Raw genomic sequence first — 25,322 nt, 5'->3', positions numbered from 1 at the left:
ATTGTGCAAAAGCTTTTAAGTTTAATTAGATTCCATTTGTTTATTTTTGCTTTTATTTCCACTACTCTGGGAGGTGGGTCATAGAGGATCTTGCTGTGATTTATGTCAGAGAGTGTTTTGTCTATGTTTTCCTCTAGGAGTTTTATAGTTTCTGCTCTTACATTTACATCTTTAATCTATTTTGAGTTTATTTTTGTGTATGGTGTTAGAAAGGATTCTAGTTTAATTCTTTTACAGGTGATTGACCAGTTTTCCCAGCACCAATTGTTAAAGAGATTGTCTTTTCTCCATTGTATATTTTTGCCTGCTTTGTCAAAGATAAGGTGCCCATAGGTGCGTGGATTTATCTCTGGGCTTTCTATCTTGTTCCATTGATCTATATTTCTGTCTTTGTGTCAGTACCATACTCTTGATGACTGTAGCTTTGTAGTATAGTCTGAAGTCAAGCAGCTTGATTCCTCCAGTTCCATTCTTCTTCCTCAAGATTGCTTTGGCTATTTGAGGGTTTTTTTGTATTTCCATACAAATTGTGAAATTATTTGTCCTAGTTCTGTGAAAAATACTGTTGGTAGCTTGATAGGGGTTGCATTGAATCTATAGATTGCTTTGGGTAGTATACTCATTTTCGCTATATTGAGTCTTTCTATCCATGAACATGGCATTTTTCTCCATCTATTTGTGTCATCTTTGATTTCTTTTATCAGTGTTTTATAGTTTCCTATATACAGGTCTTTTGTTTCTTTAGGTAGATTTATTCCTAAGTATTTTATTCTTTTCATCATAATGGTGAATGGGATTGTTTCCTTAATTTCTCTTTCTGTTTTCTCATTGTTAGTGTATAGGAATGCAAGGGATTTCTGTGTGTTAATTTTATATCCTGCCACTTTACTATATTCATTGATTAGCTCTAGTTATTTTCTGGTGGTGTATTTAGGGTTTTCTATGGAGGATCATGTCATCTGCAAACAGTGAGAGTTTTACTTCTTCTTTTCCAATCTGGATTCCTTTTATTTCTTTTTCTTCTCTGATTGCTATGGCTAAAATTTCCAAAACTATGTTGAATAGTGGTGGTGAGAGTGGGCACCCTTGTCTTTTTCCTGACTTTAGGGGAAATGCTTTCAAATTTTCACCACTGAGGATGTTTGCTGTGGGTTTATCATATATGGCTCTTATTATGTTGAGGTGTGTTCCTTCTATGCCTGCTTTCTGGAAAGTTTTTATCATAAACGGGTGTTGAATTTTGTCAAAGGCTTTCTCTGCAAAACAAGACAAAGGTGCCACAAAAAGAGAAAACTACAGGCCAATATCACTGATGAACATAGGTGCAAAAATCCTCCACAAAATTCTAACAAATAGAATCTAACAACATATTAAAAAGATCATACATCATGACCAAGTGGGCTTTATCCCAGGGATGCAAGGATTCTTCAATATTCGCAAATCAATCAATGTGATACACCACATTAACAAATTGAAGGATAAAAACCATTTAGAAAGTTATTGTGGTAGTCCAGGGAAGAAATGTTGACAGCTAGTGGAGTTGGAGGGGGTGGAATGATGTAGGAGGTGAGATAAGTAAGACTGTCATAGCATGGCTATGGGGGTTAAGGAGAGTAAGGTGAGGGTGGCTCCAAGGTGTTTTGCATACACACAAGTTGGAAGGTTGGAGAAAGAAATGGCAACCCATTCCAGTATTCTTGCCTGGAGAATCCCCTGGACAGAGGAGCGTGGTGAGCTGCGATCCATAGGGTCGCACAGAGTTGGACACGACTGAAGCGACTTAGCATGCATCCATGCATTGGAGAAGGAAATGGCAACCCACTTCAGTGTTCTTCCCTGGAGAATCCCAGGGACAGAGGAGCCTGGTGGGCTGCTGTCTATGGGGTCACACAGAGTCAGACACGACTGAAGTGACAGCAGCAGCAGCAGCAAGTTGGAAGGAGATGTTATTCACTGAAGAGACTGAAAGAGAACCATATTGGAGAGGAAGGGTAATGTATTTGGTCTTGATACTGTTGCAAGTGAAAGTGAAAGTAGCTCAGTCATTTCTAACTCTTTGCGACCCCGTGGACTACAGAGTCCATGGAATTCTCTAGGCCATAATACTGGAGTGGGTAGCCTTTCCCTTCTCCAGGGGATCTTCTCAATTCAGGAATTGAACCCAGGTCTCCTGGATTGCAGGCGGATTCTTTACCAGCTGAGATTTTTCACTCATGCAAGTGGAGTTCAACATATGGGTCAGGACTTTTCAAGGCGTGATCTAGACCAGAGTTATCTATGTTGGAAGCTTAGATGTGCAGAAGGTAACTGAATCCAGATGTGGGTAACAATGCCTAGGAAGGAGGGTGAAATGTTTATAGGTCTAACTAGACCTTGAGGTTTCTATTCTCCTTCTGTGTCCTTCATTATACTGAGCACAAGCCTTTCATTCATCAAGTTTAATGAGTATTTTCAAGATACTATGCTTGTCTATAGCTACTTCTACAATGTTTATTATTTTGTAATACTTTAGTTAATATTTACAAGACACTATGCACTAATCACCAGTCTATGTTTAATTTTTATAGCTTTCCTGTAATGAAGATATGATTATATCCATTTTAGAGATAAAGAAACTGAAACTCAGAGGGATTAAGCAAATATTCAGTTCAGACACCTAGGAAGTGCCAAAGCTGGATTAGAAACCATTCTTTAAAAAAATATTCATTCTGAGCTCCTGCCTATAAAAGCCAACCAAAGGAGATCGCAGTAAATACTTGTTTGTTCATTGATGCCAGATAAATTAAATGTCTGAGAATTAGTAAATGTTGATGATTTTACATTTTTCTAATCTCTAGCTGTGAAATAAGCCTCATTCTTGGGTTCATCAGGGCTTCTCTGATAGCTCAGTTGGTAAATAATCCACCTGCAGTGCAGGAGACTGGGTTCAATCCCTGAGCTGGGAAGATTCCCTGGAGCAGGGAACAGCTACCCACTCCAGCATTCTGGCCTGGAGAATTCTATGGACTGTACAAGGGGTCCAAATAGTGGAACAGGACTGAGTGACTTTCACTTCCACTTGGGTCCACCCAATATAAGAACCTGTCTCTGGATTAGCAAAATGTACAGAGTGTGTCAGAAGTGCTCTGGCCAACATAACCAAAGGACAAGTGACCCTGGGATCTAAAACTGTTTAGAGGAGCAGGCAAAAAACTAATCCCCTTTCCAGCCTTCAGGATACACTCCTATACATATGATGCCAAGTGTATTTGTGGTAATAAAAATTCATGTAAAAAGAATATTTCTTAGAAGTTTTATGTTCATAGGGAGGACATGGAGGTAGGGTAACTACATTAGTCAGCTCAGAGGCCATAACACAGTACCATGGACTGGGCAGCTTGAACCCCTGAAATGTATGTCTTCCAGTTCTCAAAGCTGGAAATCTAAGATCAGTGTGCAAGCAAGGTCAGATTCTGATGAAGGATCTTTTCTTGGTTTTCAGACACCCTGCTGTGTCCTCACTTAGCAAAGAGAGAGAGAGAGCATGCGTCCATCCACGAGGGCACGAGCACTCTCTGGTGTCTCTCTGCATAAGGAACATTAATCCCATTGGGAGAGCCCTACCCTCACGACCTCTTCTAACCCTAATTACCTCCTAAGTCCCCATCTCCAAATATCATCACGTTGGGAGTTCAGCTTCAACATAAGGATTTGGTGGGGACACAATTCAGTCCCTATCAGTGATGAACAGTTCCCAAGACCGAAAAGTTTCCCAGAACATGGGCTTTTAGTGATAACATTGGGAAGGTCCTGGCAAAGCAAGATGGTTGTTCACCTCACATGGAAGGGAAGTCACTTTTTTTCCCATTATTCAGGAAAAGTCTCATGGAAGAAGTAGAATTTCAATGATTTTTTAAGAGATAAGAAATAATTGAGAACAACATTGAATTGGGAAAACGATGTGATACAAGTTGCCAGGCAGATTACCAGGGACATTAATCCGTTCAAGTCTATTGATGAGAAACTATTAGGATATAACCCCAAAGCGGTTGTGTGTACTTTTCCCAAGGCCTTCCACAGACAATGACTGAATTGTTATATCAGGCTGTTTGGGGAATTTCTAAACTGATGACTGGAGAATTGGTTTTACCAAAGTTGAAGAAGTGTAATATATTTTACTTACTCTTTATCTACCTTTTCTCCAGACCAGTACTATTAAAAAAGAATAAACATTTTCTGCAAAAATACTATAAACCTATAAGACAAATATTATATAACTAATTAGCTATCTGACTTTTAAGAAATGAGATATTTATTTGCACATGAACAAATATGTGTGTGTCCTCAGTAGTGTCTGACTTTTTGCGACCCCATGGACTACAGCCCACCAGGCTCCTCTGTCCATGGGATCTTCCAGGTAAGAATACTGGAGTAGGTTCCCGTTTCCTTCTCCAAGGAATTGCATCAGTACTATACTACCTGTTCTTCTCTTTAATGCTTCCAAGATAGACGGTATTTCCTAATGTACAGGCTTGTAATTATCAGAGCAGTATGATTTATTTCCCTAAAGTTGATTTTTAAATGTTCAAACAAGTATATAAAAGAGATGCTTTTCTTTTGTAAGTCACCAATGTCTTTTAAAAAAATGATGACCAAGTGCAAACACAACTGTTACGGTGTTAAAAAGATCCTTGTTTTTATCTTTATTTTAACAGACTTTTAGATTGTTAACTCCAGAAGGAACCTCATAAGTCCTTTGTGTAATACCCTCATTTTATAGCAGAAAACTGGTGCTTTCCTCCACACTACATATCTGGTTGGTGATAAGGCCAGTATTAACTGTGAGTTCACCTGGGTCATGTTCTAGGACCCTTCTCCTCTCACACGCCATAGTATTGATGGGTACCCTTTGAATGCCCTTCATCCATTCAAGGGAAGACAATAGGTTTAGTTGTTGAGGATGGAGATGGATTATTCACTGAAACTAGGAATGGAGTTGAAGAAGGGGACCTCCATTCTGTGACTGCAGGGAACACAAAATCTAGAAGAGCAAGTGGAGGGCAAGGGGATGTGGGGAGCCCATGGTCAGTAAACCAGTTCGAATAGGGTTGAGCTGAGGGACCGCAGCCAAAAATCTGAGGGACCAGGGAACAGTAATCAGATTAATAGATAATACACAAGACAGAAATAACCTGGGAAATTGCTTGGCAAGCCACTATTGGCTGAAGCCAGCATTTTTGTGTGTGTGTGCTGGCTGCTCGGCAGAGGAAGAATGGGCCAGCTCATTTAAAGGGCCAGTCTCAGGATGGGGAACACATGTAAACCCATGGCTGATTCATGTCAATGTATGGCAAAAACCACTACAATATTGTAAAGTAATTAGCCCACAACTAAAATAAATAAATTTATTAAAAATAAAATAAAATAAAGGGCCAGTCTGGCACAGACAAGAATAAAAGAAGAACATGCATGAGCACAGAAAGGAGTGTTGATTTTATACCTCTTCCAGAAAAAAGAGGCAATTTAATGAAGTAGAAAGGGAACAGAGGCTTTGGAATCAAATAGACCTGGGTGAAACCTCTGCCATCTTACTTATTAGATGCACGGCTTGGAGCAGATAATTGTACCTCTCTGAGCCTCCCTCTCTCCTTTATAAACTGGGGTTTATGATATCCACTCAGGTGAGTTTATGGAGTTGCAGTTCCCAGCACAGAGCCCAACACGTAATAGGATTTCAGCTTAGTAAATGAGCTTTTCTTCTTACCTGCTTTCTCACTTCATCATTCTCGCCCCCTCTTGGAAGTGGAACTGCACATTTCTATCTTGGAAATGTGCAGTTCTGAAAGAACAAGTGAATAAGGAAGCAGATCTCTTGTATTAAGGGAACTCCCTTGACCTTGCGTGGAAGAGCCATCGGTGGGCGAAGAAATGTCAGAGGCACATGATTATATTTACGGGTTAGCAGAGCTGGACCTGAATGTGTGTGTGTGTGTGAGAGAGAGATTGTGCTTGCTATGTCCCATGAATGAGGTCTTGTAGAGCCTGCCTTGGGGGAGGAGTAGCATGACCACAGGGTCATCAGAGGACGTAGATGGCAATCTGTGACCAGATCATTTCCTTCCTATTTCCTCCCTCTTCCCTACTGAAGAAGCCAATACAGAGTTTCAAGATTCCACAGACACTTCTAAAGGCCCTTCACTCCCATCCAGGGAGTTGTTAGGATTGCCCTTCTGTCTCTGGCTGTTTCTCTCTGCCACAAACTTTCCAAATTTGCCCATGACTTGCTCATCCTAATTCAGTCATTCAACTAGAATTATTGAACCCATTATAAACCCAGTGATGTATTATATAAGGTACTTGCAATAAAAATATAAACAAAACCAACATTGTTCTTATTTTCAAAGAGCTCATAAGAGGAGCCTATAAGAGGAGCTTATGAGGAGCTCCTCCATCCAAGAGGCGCTTCAGACATTTTATAACTTATCGTGATAGCACTTGGGGCTTCCCTGGTGGCTCAGCTGGTAAAGAACCCGCCTGTAAATGCAGGAGACACAACAGAAGCGAGTTCAATCCCTGGGTCAGGAAGATTCCCCTGGAGTAGGAAATGGCACCTCACTCCAGTATTCTTGCCTGGAAAATTCCAGGGACAGAGGAGCCTAGTGGACTACAGTCTATGGGGTCGCAAAGAGCACAGACATGACTGAGCGTGCACACACGTGCACACACACACACACATATGTGAAAGCACTTACATTAATTTCTAGGGCAGCTGGAACAAAATACCACAAATGGAGTGGTGTAAGCAACAGAAATGTGACTCACAATTCTGCAGGCTGTAAGGGTGGGGTCCAGGTGTTGTCAAGGGCCATGTTCCTCTGATAGTGTTAAGGAAGGATCTGTTCCATGGCTCTCACCTAGCTTCTGGTGGCTGCTGCAGTCTTTGCTGTCCCTTGACTTCTGCTGCATCACCCCATCTCTGCCTTCATCCTCATACAAGATTCTCCCTGTGTGTATGCACCTCTAAATTTCCCCCATTTTATAAGGACATCAGTCATATTGGATCAGGGGCCCACTTACTCCAGTATGACCTCATTTTAATTCGACTATATCTGCACAACCCTTTTTCCAAATGGCACATTCTGAAGTACTGGGGCTTAGGACTTCAACATATCAATTTGAGGGGACACACTTTTGCCCATAACAGTGCTAAATGAAAATCAAGGTAGGAGAAGTCCAAGGTGCTGTGGGAAGGTTCTCTTTTCTCTCTCCTTTCCTAAATCCTACATATTCCTTAGGGTCCTTCTCCTCCCCAGACTCCTTCCAGACTCCTCCATTCCACCGCAACCTTCCTGCTTCAGCCCTCGAGCCTTCCTTGGGCCTGTGTTCTCTTTCCTCTACTCAATTCTAAATTATGAAAAAGCTGAGAATGTGTCTTCTCCTTCACTTTTGACTGCCTCCACAGCAATTAATCATCAAAGCCAGCATGCTTTTTGGAATTGGTGACTTGGTGCCTTTCCAGCATGGAGCAGAGTGGTGCCAAACACCAGCCTTCCCTGCCCGCACTTCTGTCCTCTCACTAGTCTATCTCCTGTAGCCCTGGGTTTCTTGTGGTCATAAAGCCAACAGGAAGTATCTCAGAAAGCAGAGCTCCTCCAGAACCTTGTCCTGCAGCAGGGACTCTGAGGAGAGCCTTGGAAAGAGGCACCAACAAATGTCTCCACATCTGGACCACCTCCTGTGAAAAAGGCTGCAACACAGTAGCAGGTAGCAAGTCTCAACATCCTTCATTAATGAAAAAAAGACTACCTCATCAGAAATCCTAATGATATACTTAAAAATCATAGAGGGTACATACACAATCATGCTTTGAGCAGGAATAGCAGATCCAGGATTTTATTCACAGAGCTATTTGTGTTCTGACACATAACGCAGAATAAAAAGAAAAAAAAAAAGAACACATATACATCCATAAAAAAATCCAAGAAAAATATAAGTACTTAACATAATATTATATATTGTATAGAATATTGAGCCTGAATACAAACTTATGCTTCTGTGACCTTTCTGAATAAATGATTGGTTTTTGTGGACCTGAGGTTAGAGATCCTGGATGCTCCTAAGGCAGCAAAGCAGATGGTGCATTAATAATGGGGGTATTAGGAGGATCGGCTTCCCAATTCCAGTGTATTCATTAATACACTTTAGACAGTTTAATTGCTTCCTGAAACACTAATTGAAAGAGGTTCATTTGCAAACACCTAGGTTCTAATAATATAAATCTGGCACAGTGCCACAAAAGCCCCTTAAATACCATTATAAGATGAATTGTGGCATTTAAATAAAGGCAGCTACATTTTTTAAGTGGAATTGGTACAATGAAATATATAAATTTTTTTCCCAGAGGAAGAAAAGAAAACAGTAGGTGCTGAGTCCTTCCAGTATCAGGGTTTATGAAATACTCACCAACATTATGCAGCTGAGCTTTGCGATGGTGAACATCTGGTATACTCTGTGACTTCAACAGCACAAAGCAGAATGCTCTAGTTTACATAAACTCATTTCCTAGAGGGACAGCTATGGAATCTGTTATTTCAAGAGAATATATGACTAAATGTTGTTACACCTATGAAGGAAGGATTTTTCCCTTAGAATCATTCTGTCTACTGACCTTCCTTAAATCGTATTTCATGCCTTTATAGGCATATTGATTCTACACATACATCCCCAGTATTTACCAACTAGAACTCAGCAGTTAGGCCAAGAATACATAAGGAGTTTTGCTTCCACATGAAAAAAAATAATAAATAAATACAAATCGATCAGCACCTAGATTTTAGTAATTCTCAGTTTCTTTTGGTGGAGTAAGTTTCTCCAATTAATGGACATGAGTGTTGTATCAATGAGCATCAGCTTATTTGCTGATGAGACTATGGCTAAGTAACCTGTTGTTAAAGTACAGTGACCAGAAATTCTACATCTTCCACCAATGAGTGGGACCTTTGACGGTTTCCTTTCTTTATGTGAGGCAGCATCAAGATGCTTTACATAATTGTCACAATTAATTTCCAAAAGATGAGCTCAGTTTGGTGCCCAGGATTGTTTTGAGAATAGGATTTGAGGTCTACTTACAGGAAAGACAAGTGAGACTCAAGTACAAATGCAAAGGCATAGCTTGCTATCTGAAGGGCCAGGGGGTTAGGGATGGACCTGCTCCTTTGCAAGCAGGTATGTGGATTAAATATGAGGGAGAAGGGCCTCCTGGAGCCTTTGTGATAAGGCAGGGAAGCTATTTGGTATTGGGAGCTACTGGAATTTTCAGGGGAAAAGTTTCCCTTGAGAAAAGAAGAAACAACTTGTTGCTTTCAAATTATTTCTGTCCTGTTGATTGCTGTCCAGGTGTGAATCTTTGCTCAAATTTCTACTTTGAGTCCCACCTGTGGTAAAGACCAGTTGGCTTCTGATAGCATCTCTATATTAAAACATACATGATTCCTGCAACACACATCAATCCATGTGCCTCTAATGTCAGTTATAATTTTAAAATTACTTTGGGAAAAAGTAAAAATAAATTTTTTATTGAAAATATTATAAATATAAAAAATAAAATGATCCTAATTCTCTCTTATTTCTTTACCCCCCCAACCCTAGTACCCTTGAAGATGGAGATTCTGACTCTATTCAGATATTGTATATAGTACCTATCCTTGATTTAAGGATTGTCATTAACATTTAGATCAAATCAAGTAAGGTATTGGGTTGAATCAAGATTCAGAAGTTATAGCCATCAAAAAGAAAGCAGAAAATAAAGTGTCTGGTATTGGGGATAATTCTTAAAACATTCTAACAAAAGCATGTAAAGTTAGTTGCCTTACAAGTACATTCATTGATGTAGGCATGACTAGTTAACCACCCCCATTCATTCTCAAATGAAAGCTATTCTTCCCTGCATCTCTCTCTCATATACATGTATACACACACAACATAGATCCCTAAAATCTACAGTAAGTAATTTCATCTTAACTTGTTTGTATTTTCCTTTGTACAAGTCTTGAAAGTTTGTCTTACAAATCTAGTATCACAATTAGATTAGTGTGAACCCGAAACAGACTAAGGCAAGATGAATTTCAAGGACTTAGACTAAATTATCTGCGTATGCCAAGTAGGTGTATCTTTCGTATTCCTTAAAGCAACTTCAAGTAAATTTCTGCTAGGCGACTCTTTTCATGAGTTGTCTCCACTTGAATATATTGAAATTTCTCTTCTAAATAATCTAAAATTTCACACTGAGTGCTTAAGCTCATTTCAAGTAGGAGCATTTGTTAGATTTAGTCTGCCTAAATATCTCAAACCCTTCCTTTTTGGAGAGTATTTCACTTTTGTGAATCTTAATAGAAGGCTGGAATTTAAAGGCAACTAGAGGCTCCATTTCCCCCTTCCCTCTGCTGAAAATGTGCAATCCTAAGTCCTAGGCTTTGCCAGTTGGCTGGAACTTCCCTGGTGGCTCAGATGGTAAAGAATCTGCCTGCAATGTCAGAGACCCAGGTTCGATCCCTGGGTCAGGAAGATCCCCTGGGGAAGGGAATGGCTAACCACTCCAGTATTCTTACCTGGAGAATTCCATAGATAGAGACTGGTGGGCTACAGACCATGAGGTCACAGAGTCAGACAAGACTAACACTTTTACCAGTTGGCTGCCCTTGCCCCAAAGACACAGAGATACAATGGCTGTTTAGAATTCATTTGTGTGGTGGTGACATCCAGTATCAGCAAGAGAAGGGTACTGGTGTCAGTCAGTGGGATACTAACCATACTTTTCCTATGGCTTGACTTTTGCCCTATCTACTCTCTTAATTTAGCTCAGAAAAATTTTTAAAAGATTGTTTTAAAAAATGATCTCCTGACCATTTTGGTCAATTTATATAATTTAGGTCAATTCTTCCACACACGTTGTTTTTATCCATTTACATGATAAGCATTCTTAAATATTTAATATAGTTTTAAACGAATTCATTTTTATTAAATTTCACTTGGTGGAATTGCCGTTATGCATTGTATTTGTTTGAACATAATCTCAAATTGTACAGTCTGTTTTCCATTCTCACAGTGAATGTCCTAAATCTGTGAGTTTACTAGAGTTAAACTTTCTAAAAGAGTAAGTTTTTGTTCCATCATATATTATGGTGTATTGAATTATCACTTGACATTATTATCTAATCTGGGTTATGTTTAAAAGTCAAAGTCATTAAATATTTTAAGCTTCCTTTGAGATTTGTCTTTTCTTATTAGGGTTGGGGCATGGAGAAAAGGTATATCTGAGAGAAATTGGTAATGAAGGTACCACATCTCATGTGTAAAAAGGGTCAAGTTCCTGTGCAAGACAGGGAAATTCTAGCTTCTGTGAAGATGAACTAAAGAGAACTTGATTCCAAGTCTGAGAGTTTCAAGAATATTTAGAGGTCAATTCTTTCCTCCTTTTACCTAAATGTATAGATAAAGTCTTAAGAAAAAAAAAAGAAAAGCCCAAGAAAGGTGTGAAGTGGGAGGAGGGGCTTGGTAGCAACTTATACGTCCTGACAGTGGTGTCATAGACAAATCTTCAAAGCCAAATTAGTTTTAAAATTTGTTAAGGTGTAATAGACATCCTGAGGGCTTCCCAGGTGGCACAGTGCAAAGAATCCACCTGCCAGTGCAGGAGATGCCAGAGGCTTGGGTTCAATCCTTGGGTCAGGAAGATCCCCTGGAGTAGGAAATGGCAACCTGCTTCAGTATTCTTGTCTAGAAAATCCCATAAACAGGGGAGCCTGGTGGCCTGTAGTCCATGGGGTCACAAAGTGTAGGGCACAACTGAATAACTGAGCACACACACAGAGTAGACATCCTGCTTCTTTTTGGTGATCTGTCTTATGCTAACAGAAAAAAGAAAGGTCAGAACTGGGCTTTGATTGATCAAAATCAATCAGGGTGTAAGAAAATGCCGCTCCAAATTTGCCTGCTGGGGGCACTGTCTTTGATGACAAGTCAAACCAGCCCTCGAAAACGGTTCAACTCTGAGGCAGGCTGCCCTCTCAATACTGTGGACAGATAAGAGTTCCAGGGACATGTGTTTTTGTATCTACTCTGTGAAGAAATGCAGAGAATTCTTTCTTCTCTCTTTTTCCTTCTTCCTTCTTCCCTTCCTTCTTGACTACTGGGTTTGGCTCTACTGCATTCATTTTTTGATTGTAAAATATAGTCCTGAAGAGAATTTGGATGACAATGGGCAAATCTGACTTCCTACATGACTTTAAGTAATTGATGTGACAGCTTTAGACAGACATATTGATTAATAATTCTGTCATAGGCACTAGATGTCCTTACCAAGCTAGTTTCCATTTTATTAGCATGTAAATACATAATCTGCATAAAATTAGAGTTGTTATGTGCTTGAAACATTGTCTATTAAAGAGATGCTTATTCTAAAGAACAGACATGGCTGTTTTTTTTTTTTTCTTTTATTCAGTTCTAATTTTTCTTTTCTCCTCTTCAAAGCTATATTCCCTTGTCATTATTCCTTCTGAAATAATCTATTCTCCATCTCAGGCAACTCTTTATGGAGCTGGAAATGATTTTGAGTATGAACATCCAGTGTTTATGTCGCCACCTCTCCTGAAAACAGAACTGTTAAATTATGAATTTGTGGTCTTGCTTCACACCATACTAGCCCAGGCTAACGTACTCCCATAAGAAATGTCAGTTTTCATCTAAATGCACTCAACAGTAAATGTTTTCTCCCAGGAGCACACCCTAGTTGTTGAAAAGAGATACAGAAATTTCAGTTTACATGTTGTACTTTGGGATCACAGCTGGTTTAAAAATTAGTGCATTTGAAATAATTAATGGCTGACTGGAGGCATTCTTCTGTTAAGTGTGGTCCAAAATATTCTTGACAATTAGAATGTTAGAAATTTTCCCTAAAATTCTTAGATGTCAGTGTGTTTGGAAGACAGCCTACAATGAATGAGACTTTAGGGAGGGTTAAAAGAGTTTTTCATATAGACTCAAACTTGCAAGCTCCAGACAAGTCTGCTCTAATATATTGGAAGATTAGATGATTTAAAACATATGAAGTATCTGCAAATGTACCTCATACATAGTAAGTGCTTAATAAAATTGTCTATTATTATTATTCCTTCTCTTAGTTCAATGACTCATCTTGCTTTAGGGTATTCAGAAACTGGCAATATTAAAACTGACAATATGGCAAATGTAATTTCATGAACTGGGTGGTTATCAGGCTATGGGAAAGGATTGCTTTTATATTTGCCAGTACATTAAAGAAACAGTGACCTTACAAATTTCAGAAAGGTGTCTCTTAAGCCTTTCTTTCATACATATTGATTCTTAGACAATGAATATAACTCTAGGCTTGAAAAGAACCCAGTGAAAGTGAAAGTGAAAGTCTCTCAGTTGTGTCTGACTCTTTGCGACCCCATGGACTATACAGTCCATGGAATTCTCTAGGCTAGAATACAGGAGTGGGTAGCCTTTCCCTTCTCCAGGGGATCTTCCCAACCCAAGGATTGAACCCAGGTCTATTGAATTGCAGGCTGATTCTTTACCAGCTGAGCCACAGGGGAAGCCCGAAAAGAACCCAGGTGCTGCTGCTAAGTCATGTCAGTCGTGTCCGACTCTGTGTGACCCCATAGATGGCAGCCCACCATACGCCTCTGTCCCTGATATTCTCCAGGCAAGAGGACTGGAGTGGGTTGCCATTTCCTTCTCCAGTGCATGCATGCATGCTAAGTCGCTTCAGTCGTGTCTGATTCTGTGCGACCCCATGGACAGCAGCCCACCAGGTTCCTCTGCCCACGGGACTCTCCAGGCAAGAGTACTGGAGTGGGTTGCCATTTCCTTCTCCCAAAAAGAACCCAGAGGGAACCCTATTTAGGAAACAAGGGTCCAGGTTTGCAAAATAGTTCATACTGTACTCAGAAGTGTCCAAGACTTGACCTGTGGGCAACCCTTTCTCCAGCTGGTTCAACCTTTCCTGGTGTCTTCATTATCTTGCAGCTGATGATTGCAAAAGAGCAGTATACACTCGCAGAGTGATTTCTAGCAAGGAAATCAAATACTGAAAATATAGGATGGGACTGTGAGACAAGAATAGGTAAGAAGCACCTCACTTGTTCCCAGGAATCCTCTTCCTGTCCCAGCCCTCCAATTTCTAAAACCTCCTATACCTTCAAAGGGGGAAAACTCAATTTCTTTCACTCCTGTTATTTTTACTTCTCTAGTAAAACTGTGATTCTTTGAGAATAGGAACCATGTCTTAGATTCACACAGGACCCAGGGGTGAGCATGGTGCCTGGCATAGGTAGACAACTGTCAAGACTGAAGCTATGAAGAAAATATTAGTACTGTTGGAAAGAAACCAGAGATAAAGGACACAGGAGATAGACAATCTGGGTTCTTGTCCTGAAATCAGTATTTTTGAGTTTGGACAAGTTTGTTTAATGTTTAACCTGCTTCAGTAAGATCACAGCTATGGAGCTTTGAAGGTAGAAGGTGCTTGTGACATTCCTAAGAAAGAATGAATGAATAAAAGAAATACATTAAGACTTTTTAGAACTTTTCTTAGATTTCTTTTTAAAGTTTCCCATTTGAACTAAGAAGTAAAACCCATACCACCACATAGATGCCTGGATTCATTTTCCATGGTGCCTTCTCCTTAGAGTATAAAACCATGATGTTAGTGGACTAAAGTGCTGGTGATTGGGGTTCAAGCTTTGTCTATGGGGTTCAAGTCTATGGGGTTCTTTGTCTATGGGGTTCAAGTTGGTCTATGTTTGTTGTTTTGTTGTTGTTGTTTTAGGTACTAAGTCATGTCTGACTCTTTTGTGACCCTACAGACTGTAGCCCGCCAGGCTCCTCTGTCCATGGGACTTCCTAGGCAAGAATACTGGAGTGGGTTGCCACTTCCTTCTCCAGGGGAGCTTCCCAACCCAGGTGTCTCCTACATTGACAGGCAGATTCTCTACCACTGAGCTGCCAGGGGAGACCATGGTCTGTCTCTGCTTGACTTTAAACAATTTCATGAAGAATGATCCAGAGTGTGACAGAAAGAAAAGCAGCTTAAGTCATGCTGGCCTAACTGGGACAGAGTTGGAATATGTGTGTAAATAGCCGCTATAGGACTGTCTCACATTCATTCATTAATTCATGCCTACATGGACCAGGTGCTGCTCAAGGGACCAGGATGCAGCAATAAACAGACCTGACATGGTGCCTGTTCCTAGAGTTGTGTTCCAGGAGAACAATATCAAATAAACAAGTGACTATACAATACATCAAATAATGAAAAGACCTACATAGAACAACAGACCAGGGTAAGGGCAGAGGATTTGTGGGTTAAGGAAATAGTTACTCCTTAGTGGGAAGACCTTTCTGGTAAATTAACAACTGTATTAACAACATGGAGAAAGTGAGAACAAGCCTCTTGGACTTTTAGTCAGAAGTTGGAGCAGGTGAATTAAAAAATTAGTTAGATATTCAAATAAAGACATTGAGAATAAGGTTGGACCCTAAAAAAAAAAAAGTTGAATTTTCAGTTCAGCAGCTAACTATTAGTAATCTGGAGTTCAGGACTAGATTAGGATATTTCAGAATGGTCAGCCTAAGGGAAGCATTTAGAGTCTTGAGACTAAATGAGTCCCAAAAAAAAGTGGAGACGGAAGAGGAGAGGTTCAAAGACTGATCAATACCAATTAATACCTAACCTAATTAATACAAAATAAGTTAAAAGCAAGGTTAAAAGTTAATATCAAATAGACTAATATCTGATATCCCTTATCACTACAACTAAAAGGCTTTGGAATTTTCTATATATTATTAAGCAATGATTTCCAGCATTTGAAAATAACATCAGTGCCTTGGAAGCATTTGTGCTGGCTAAAATGAAACCAGATATTTGTATCTGGAAATGACATGAGAATGGCTGAAAAGTCTGAGCATTTAGCTTCATTTCCAAAGGGGCTTCCCTTGTGGCTCAGCTGGTAAAGAATCTGCCTGTAATGTGGGAGACCTGGGTTCGATCCCTGGGTTGGGAAGATCCCCTGGAGAAGGAACGGCTACCTACTCCATATTCTGGCCTGGAGAACTCCATGGACTGCATAGTCCATGGGGTCACAATGAGTCAGACATGACTGAGCGACTTTCACTTACTCCAGGAAGGTATGCCTGATCCTTGACAAAGTTTGGATTGATTGACTGAATTCCCAAACATGCTTCAGTTTCAGCAGAGATGAAAAGAGTTGTCTCATACCCACCATCTGGGGCTGGTGTCCCAGATGGACTGTGAATTCTGATAACATTAGGTACCTCCAATGGGGGCTGTTTCTGGAGGCAGTTCACAGGAGAGGATTCCCGTCAGCTCAAGAAAACTTAAGGATGACTAATGAAAACAAATTCTGATTGTCACTGAGTTATCTGTTTTGGGAAGAAATTCAGTGATTAATTTGACCATTGGAGGACTTACTCTGTGTCACAAAAATATCACTAGCCAAATAGTCAGGTTGGGCAAAAAGCAAAAGGGGAAAATACAGAAGCATTGAGAAAAACAGAATCCAAAATTATTTTAAATATAAGACATTAAGCAAGAAAAGAAAAGTTTAAAAAGTCCATATATAAAAATGTCAGTAAAGGAAACAGTGAGCTAGGTAATGTTATAATCTCTTCTCTACAATTTCCATATTTTCCCATTTTTTCTGACATGAGTAGAATTGCTTTGATAACAGGAAAGTAAACTAATGAAAATAGAAGAAACTGGAATTTTTATAAATTCATTTTTGGTTTGGCATTGAACATGGGCAAAGGATAGTGTTTATCCTTAGTTATCCTTCCATGAAGTTTATACCCTATTTATGAAATTCAACTTCATCTATGCTAATGGCTGTGAAAATCAGGCAGCCACCCTACCTGCTCTCACTGTGGATTGCCTGGGGTGCTGCCTTCTCAAGCTGCTGTTTTATTAATGATCTTGAAACTGAAATAATAAGGAATGAAGAAGTGTTAAAAAGACTTAGTGATATGCTACTAACATTTGCCAAGAAAATGAAATAAGCTAAGATGAGAAAACACTGGGGAGGCAATGAGAAGCCAACTGTTCCATTTCTCTGAGCCTCTGACCTCTGCAGTCAGGATTGCTAAAGACAAGCTCTCTGTGGGTCAGGCTTGGGCTGTCTACCCTCTGCCAGTGTGCCGACATCAGTCCTCTGAGAGGTACAATTTGTCCTTGATAAAGCTGAGTTGGATTGATTTTATTTCCAAACATGTTTCACTTGCAGCACAGTTATAATTTGGGAGGGGAAAAAGAAGGCTTTAGGCTTCATAACACTCTCACTTTATTAATTTTTTTTAATAAAGGAGAAGGATTATTCAAGATATGATTATCTAGTGGCCCAGTTTGCATAAGTTAAATTACATATCATTAATATGTTAAGTTTTATCAAATTAAAAATGCTATTAAATGGTTCTAGAATTTTTTTTCTTTTTCCTTCCAGGCTACATGGTTTCACCACTTGTTTTATTTAAACTGGAGAAGGTAGTGTGTATTCAGAAGCCGTATTAGACACCAGGAACAAATTAAAAACAAAAAATTGGAATTGTTTTGGAGGGAGCCTACAGTTGCTTGCTTATGTAGACAGTCATTGTAGGGGGAACTTGGCATAGAGATGCCAGGTCCTTGGGATCATGAAGACTGTGAAGAAAGAACTTTAAAATATTAAAATAATTCACTCAATTTTTAAAGGAATTGATGCCTTTTATAAGTAAAGAACCAAACTGGATAACCAAGGTCTAAAGATTCCTTTTATTGGGTGTGTGTGCTCAAAGTCGCTTCAGTCCTGTCCGATTGTTTGTGGCCCTATGGACTATACCCCGCCAGGCTCCTCTGTCCATGGGATTCTCCAGGCAAGTATACTGGAGTGGGTTGTCATGCCCTTCTCCAGGAGATCTTCCCCACCCAGGGATCGAACTCACGTCTCTTATGTTTCTTGTGTTGGCAGATGGGTTCTTTACCAGCAGGGCCACCTGGGAAGCCCAAAAGTTCAGCCCACTGCATTGGCCAGGAGTACAGGGTGGTTGATAGCAAATGAGTGATGCATGAGTCCTGTTACTATTGTTTTTTAGTCACTAAATTGTGTCCAACTCGTTTGCCATCCCAGGGACTGTAGCCTGCCAGCCACCTTTGTCCATGGGATTTCCCAGGTAAGAATACTGGAGTGGGTTGCCATTTCCTTCTAAGTTTTGGCAAAGCTGAAGAAGCCAGAGAGATGACTAGGGGAAATATGCAGTGGCAGAAGGAACAGGTGATGGGTATTAACATCTATGGAGTGTTTGCCAATGTATGGCCTTGCCTTTCATGAGCCATCTTATTCTCTGCTTATAAATTGTCTCTACGTTGGGGAGTCACTTCTCATCTTCAAAGATGAAGAAGTGGAAGCTTGAAGAGATGGATCATTTGCCCCAGATGATGTTGCACAATAAGCTTTTGAGCTGTGGTATTGGAGAAGACTCTTGAAAGTCCCTTGGACTGCAAGGAGTTCCAACAAGTCAATCCTAAAGGAAATCAGTCCTGAATATTCATTGGAAGGACTAATGCTGAAGCTGAAACTCCAATATTTTGGCCACCCGATTTGAAGAACTGACTCATTTGAAAAGACTGAAAAGAGAAGGGGAAAGATAGAAGGCAGGAGGAGAAGGGGACGACAGAGCATGAGATGGTTGGATGGCATCACAGACTCAATGGACATGAGTTTGAGTAAACTCTGAGAGTTGGTGATGGACAGGGAGGCCTGGCATGCTGCAGTCCATGGGGTCACAAAGAGTCAGACACGACTGAGCCACTGGACTGAAGTGAACTGAATAAGCTTTTGAATTTTGAATCCAGAATCCCATTTTCTTAAACACATCCAGACTTTATAAGACTTTGTGTCCTTATGTAGCTTTGGATTCTTTTTTAGAATAATTTTATTTATTTTTGGCTGTGCTGGGTCTTTGTTGCTGCACAGCGTTTTCACTAGTTGCTGCAAGCAGGGGCTACTCTCTGTTTGTGGTGTGTAGGCTTCTCATTGTGGTGGCTTCTCTTTTGCACAGTACAGGCTCTGAGGCAGACAGGCTCCAATAGCTGTGGCATGTAGGCTCAGTAGTTACAATTCCCAGACTCTAGAGCACAGGCTCAGTAGTTGTGGTGCATGGGCTCAATTGCTATGCAACATGTGGGATCTTCCTGGCCCAGGGATTGAACCTGTGTCTGCTGCATTGACAGGCGGGTTCTCTACCACTGAGCCACCAGGAAAGTCCCTGAATTCTTTATTCATACTTTAAAAACTTTTTTAAACTAGTGCTTCTTTTTTTGAAAATACTTCTAAAAACTTTTCTCTGTTGTCTCACTTTGAGCATCTGCAAACAATCAACACCTCTAAAATGAAATTCCCCCAAAATAGCAGGGGCTTCTAGTACAATGAATACCATAAAAAGCACACCTGATATTCTTGAAAAAAAGATGCTTTTTTGATGGATTTAAATTGGACTTCAATATTTAACCGTGTTATATTTAACCTGAAAATCACCTCGAAGTTGTGAGAAGTACCTTTGTGAAAACTTATGTCAGATAGCACGTGCTGATATGGTTCACTGAAGGAGATTTGACAAAATGGTTAAATTCTCAGAAGTAACGCAGCAATTTTCTAAAAGTGTATGTTCCCAGTACACACCTAGAAATGATGAGATTCATTAACATAAGTGCCTGTGCCCGGCCATCATGCCTTTTCCCAGTGCCTGGCAATATCATTGGATAACTTCTAACCCAGGATTGTTCAGATTCTTTATCACCTCCCTCTACTCAAAGGTCCAGTTGATTGAACAGTGATGAGTTATATGATTTTTCTCAGCAAGTATGTCTCTAGGCTTCCATACGTCAGTAGCCGATGGAAGAGACCCCTAAGAGGCCTAAGAGTTATACTTTCAGCTTCTCTCTTTTTCCTGAGAGTTATGCTTTCAGCTTCTCATGATGAAACAAAATGATTTTAGCATCTCCTTTGTTGCTTATCAACCCGCTCCGTCTGCTGCTGTCCTTTAGTTTCCTAACTTAGAATCCTCTTCTCTGCTTTTCCCACCAGAGGTCCTGCTTCCTTCTCTCACAGTCATTAGTTAGGCTTTTCATTATTCATAATAAACTATCAAGGATATGCCAGCACTAAAGCGGAACCCGTTTTGCATTGATTCATTAAACAAATGTTTATTGAACCCACACTAGGCACTGTTACAGGCAATGGGAATAAATCAGTGATGGAAAAAGCTTTTGTGAAGCTCATATTCCTGGGGTGGGTTCAGGTAACAAATATAAACAATTAGAGGGTCAGACTGTGATAAGTGCTCTAGGAAAGAATAATATAGGGACAGAGGGAAGGAGGTTCTGGGAGGAGGTGACATTTTATTTTGAATGATCTAGAATGAGTTCACTTATGACACTTGAGCAGGAACTTGAAGGAGGTGAGAGGGGTCTGGGGGAAGAGTGTCCCTGGCAGAAGGAACAGCAAATACAAGGGGCCTGAGAACAGGTAGGAGGTTAGCGTGGCTGCAGCGTATGAACAAGGGAGAGCAAGGTTGGAGGTGAGGCCAGGTAGGAAGCTAGATCATGTAGGATCTTGTGCACCATTATGAGGGCTTGAGCTTTTACAGCAAGTGATGTATGAAGCCCCTGGATGGGTTTTAAGACAAAGGGTGACATAATCTGAGTTTCATTTTAAAAGAATCACTGTAGCTACTGAGATAAGAATAGACCAAATAAGGGTAAGGCAGGAAGCTGGGAGACTATTGCAATAACCTAGGAGCCAGATGATCACAGCTTACATCAGGCAGAAATAATGGAGGTGGAAAAGTCAGTTGAATTTGGATGTATGTTATGATGATTCTCTTAGGAAAGCCAAAATCAGTTATTGCAAATGTTTTAAACTTCTCTAGCTCCTCAAAATCTTACACACAGCGAGATAGTCTCATGACTTCCAGATGTCCTCTTCTCTTCTCAGGCCCAAAGCTACATTGTACTATAAAGAAAAAGGAAGTGAATTTGATGATAGACAGTCCCAAGCTGAGTCCTGGTTCAAGATATAAGTGACTAAACTTCCCTTAGCCTCGGTATCTTTGTTGATAAAATGGAAATGAGAGTAGCATCCGTCTCCTAGCTTTGTGGTGAAGATTAAACACATTATGAAAAGCACTTAGTGCAGTGACTGGTATATAAGCAAAATTCACTAGCTGTTATTATTAAAAATATTCTTATTCCTATTGTTGTGTGTACACTCCGCTGAGTCCTCAGTGAAGGCTTAGCATCTTCTAACTCTTCTTCTCTGAAGCCTGCTTTCTCAGCTTCTGAAACAGTCTATTTCTGCCGTATTCACATCCCAAGTTCTTTTCCTACAGCATCAATGGATTCCAGCTTCCCTGTTCTTCCTCCTGGCAGGTACCTTGCAAGTGGTTCTTTCTCTCTCTCTTTCTCTCTCACATATTTGTGAGGAGCTTTTGTTTTGATCGCAGGTTCCTAGGTCAGTTTAGAAGCCTCTTCATGCTTATTTCCTAGATTACGAACCCAGGCCAATAAAGCTCAACTCCGAGGAATACTTGTTAGATCTTAGTATCAGATCTTAGTATCTATTTACAGTTTTCCTAGTATTTCTTTCTCATCCTTTGTTCTTTCCCACCTCCCATCTTCTCTGCTTCTGTCTTTTCTTTTTAGCAAATAATCTGTCCAGAGAGGCTGCCAGAGCCTTGCCAGCTCCTGGCCTGCCAGGCCCTGCTTGCTAAATTAATCTTATAGTATCTATTTCTTCCCCCCTGTCCAGTTCTGGGTGCAATTCCCTTTCTCAATTCTAGCCCTCTGTCTGGGAGAAGGAGAACATCCAATAATTCTTTGCCTGTAGGTGTTTTCTTGGACCAGTTAGAAGGTATACTAAATCCTGGGTATGTCCTGATAAGTCTAGCTCCTTCTTTACTTTCTAACAGAAGCAGATGTAAGTGCTTCACCCAGCCTGGGTCCGCTGGCTTTGTTCCACACTTCTGTTCTGCGGGAACCTAAATCACTCTGATGGATTTGCAGTTCCGTAAAGCTGAGTGGGATCCTTTTAACCCTGTGCTTATGAAGTATGCTGTGAGCCTTCCCACATGTTGGGATTCATTCATGATAATTACAATGAACTATTCGTTTTCTTCCATTTCAGATTTTCATGATCTCCTGATGATGGCTCTTGTATTCTAGATATGTTCCCAAGAGGACTCAAGAATACTAATGCGTACTTAATTTTTATTTAAAAAAATGGCAAAAGAGAGTACTCAGAAAAACATGAGGGTATTAAGAATGATCATGGAGTATAAAACTTTACTTCTGGGACATGACATTGATATTCTGAAATTCCCTTTTTAAATTTTTTAAATTTAAAACTTGTATTTTTTCTCCCTTAGTTTAATTTCTTTCTAATCAAACAAAAACATTTAAATAGCATTCTATTATTTGTAATATATAGTTATTTAAATTCTATTTTCATTTAAAAAATTTTTTATTGGAGTATAGTTGCCACATTCTATTATTCACACATCTAGAGCTCAGAAAGCTTCATTGGAGGGAGATAAAAATAAATTGATTTTCTCCCTTCAAGAAGTTTCCTCTTTGGTAGAATAAAGACAGAGGTGAAACAATGATCATTATTCTGTAGTTGGATCGGGCTCTTTAATAAGTAATATATCTAGGTCAGTGTAAGAAGGGCTGCGGAAGCTTCTGACACTTGTCTCTCTTTGTTGGCTGAGCGAACAGCTTAATCCTCAGTTTTTCCACCTGTCTTCCTGGGAGTGCCAATAAGTCTCCACCCATTTCCCCAACCCTGGCCAACTGTGCTGGGCTGGGTTTGTGAACTGATTGCATATGTTACCAAGGAAATTATTGGGATGTCAAATGGCAGTGTCATCTTCCTGGCAACCTATTCTTGGGCAGATTGTGATCCAGTGACCTACAGACATAACATTCGAAATGCCAGCACCACTCCTGGTTCATCCCCTACCTTGGTTCTACAGGCAGGAGCCCCATCTGGCGAGGGATAAGTGAAAATGGATCCAGAATTCTGATTCTGCTTCCTCACTCTTTTTCTAGAGCTCCTTCCTCCAGGTTGTCTGTCTCAGTATCTAGCAAGGTTAAGCTGGATCCACATCCATTCATTACCTCTTTGTCCTTCTGCGTCAGCTTTTTATTCTCCGTGCAAGAGATTTCCCTGCAAGTTCAGTAACTGTACAAGATTTCAGAGAGGGATGCCAATTGTCTTAAAATATTTTGAACTATGATTTTTCATGTTTTTAACTACAAAATAAATACTTAACATATGTTAAAATATTTTGCTCAGAGTAGCTCCTCATTTTTTCCCCCCCTGGGTATCAAATACTTTTCCATCCTTTTCTCTTTTCTTGAGATAATTGTGTGTCTGTGTTCTTGTACTGCCCCAGGTTTTTCCATGTCCCTTTGATGTAGACTTAGTTTGATATTACAGATGAATATTGTGTTTATTTAATTACATAAAAACATAATTTTCTTCAGAAGTCAATAAGCACGTCTGAGTTCCTCAAAGCCTGCCTTACATCTAGTATGAAAGTCTAGCTTGTTAAATTCCTTGATATGTAACCCTCCACTAATTCACTCTATAAGTTATTATTGTAGATACAATAAGGCATGATTCTAAGTAATATGAAGTTAGTGATATAAGTAGTTATCGGACTATATAACAAGAAACAGTACAAAAGTAAGAATAAAGTTGATTATGTCAAATGCCAAAAGGGTGATACTTAAAATATATTATGGAGGAGGGTAATTAATATTTCATTCTTTCTTAAGGTAAAGGGAAATGTTTTCATTTCTCTTATTTATGCTTGCCTATTAAAATCATTTTAAACATAAAGACTGCATCAACATTTGAGCAGAGAAATGATTTTAAAACCATTCCAATATAATTGTAAGCTTAACTGGTGACAACTGGTCATTGCCACTATGATATCTTGTCAATTTATTCAGTAAAGAATTATTTTTCTCCTTTGTGCTGTTAAACGTCTTGGACATGGATCCTGTCCTCACAACAGAAAAAGACACCACCTTGATCTTTAAAGAACTCCTGGTCATGCAGGGATGGCAAAAAAGCACACGGGCACACATGTAATAGTTCAGTTCAGACCATGAATGGTTTCATGTTGGACGAACCACTTATGATGTCTCCTTTTTCTCATCTGTAAGTGGGGAAAGTAGCATCTTCTTCACAGACTTCTGCTCTTTTGAGATCATGCTGTGGCTGTGACCAGCCTGTATTATGAATTAGTTTTGAACTGTGTGTTGGAGAAGACTCTTGAGAATCCCTTGGACTGCAAGGAGATCCAACCAGTCCATCCTAAAGGAGATCAGTCCTGGGTGTTCATTGGAAGGACTGATGTTGAAGCTGAAACTGCAATACTTTGGCCACCTGATGCGAAGAGCTGACTCATTTGAAAAGACCGTGATGCTGGGAAAGATTGAGGGCAGGAGGAGAAGGGGACGACAGAGGATGAAATGGTTGGATGGCATCACTGACTCAATGGACATGAGTTTGGGTGGACTCTGGAAGTTGGTGATGGACAGGGAGGCCTGGCATGCTGCTGTTCATGGGGTCAAAAAAAGTCGGACACGACTGAGAGACTGAACTGAACTGAATATTTGATGGCCACCTTATTAAGCCGTGGGACTCATGATGGCCTATAAATTGTAAAAGTTCTGTGAAAAATTTCACAAACGGATATAGATAAAAGCACATCTTGAGGCACCTGTGTTACTTTGGGGGAAAAGAAAACACTTTGAATGTTTAGGATAGTCACAGTAGGAAACTGATGATTTAAAGATTCGCATGCTTGCCAGTTGTGGGGTCAGATTTGTAGAACTTTACGTATTGAGTTCTGATGGCATTCATCTGAATTTATAGAGAATTATTTTCTTCCTCTTTAACCTCTTCTCAAATAGTATCAAGAAGACTTGATTGTTTGGTACTAGTTTTCTCTGCACAAAGCACTGTTTTTCTAATTATTTATTGGTAAAACTTCTATTTCCCTTTTCATCTCATTGCCTTCTCTCTGATCCATTTCCTTTCCTTTCCTGCTCAGTCAAACTGAAGTATTTATTTCTGGCTCATATCAGACTTTTTGTATGTCTCTACTCAGTTCAGTTCAGTTGCTCAATCATGTCTGACTCTTTATGACCCCATGGACTGCAGCACGCCAGGCCTCCCTGTCCATCATCAACACCCAGAGCT

The 25,322-nt window shown here is 39.9% G+C and overlaps 1 long non-coding RNA gene across 2 annotated transcripts in view; it reads left to right on the top strand.

The window, feature by feature from the left end:
* LOC145546563 (uncharacterized) overlaps nt 1–25,322 on the top strand; it is a 95,030-nt gene that overhangs the window by 33,033 nt on the left and 36,675 nt on the right. The window contains exons 2-3 of one of the 2 annotated variants that reach the window (XR_014083033.1): nt 14,029–14,125; nt 17,517–17,801. The exons of the other annotated variant lie outside the window; for it this stretch is intronic. This is a non-coding gene — a long non-coding RNA (uncharacterized LOC145546563). Of the gene's footprint in view, nt 1–14,028; nt 14,126–17,516; nt 17,802–25,322 lie in introns of those variants that run through there. 2 annotated transcript variants of the gene reach the window in all.

This window comes from Giraffa tippelskirchi, chromosome 4 (assembly GCF_054371585.1).
Source record: "Giraffa tippelskirchi isolate mGirTip1 chromosome 4, T2T-mGirTip1v1.2.pri, whole genome shotgun sequence".
In the NCBI taxonomy this organism is placed as follows: domain Eukaryota; kingdom Metazoa; phylum Chordata; class Mammalia; order Artiodactyla; family Giraffidae; genus Giraffa; species Giraffa tippelskirchi.
Note: the sequence above shows the minus strand (reverse complement) of the source record. Positions and strands in the feature narration are given on the sequence as shown.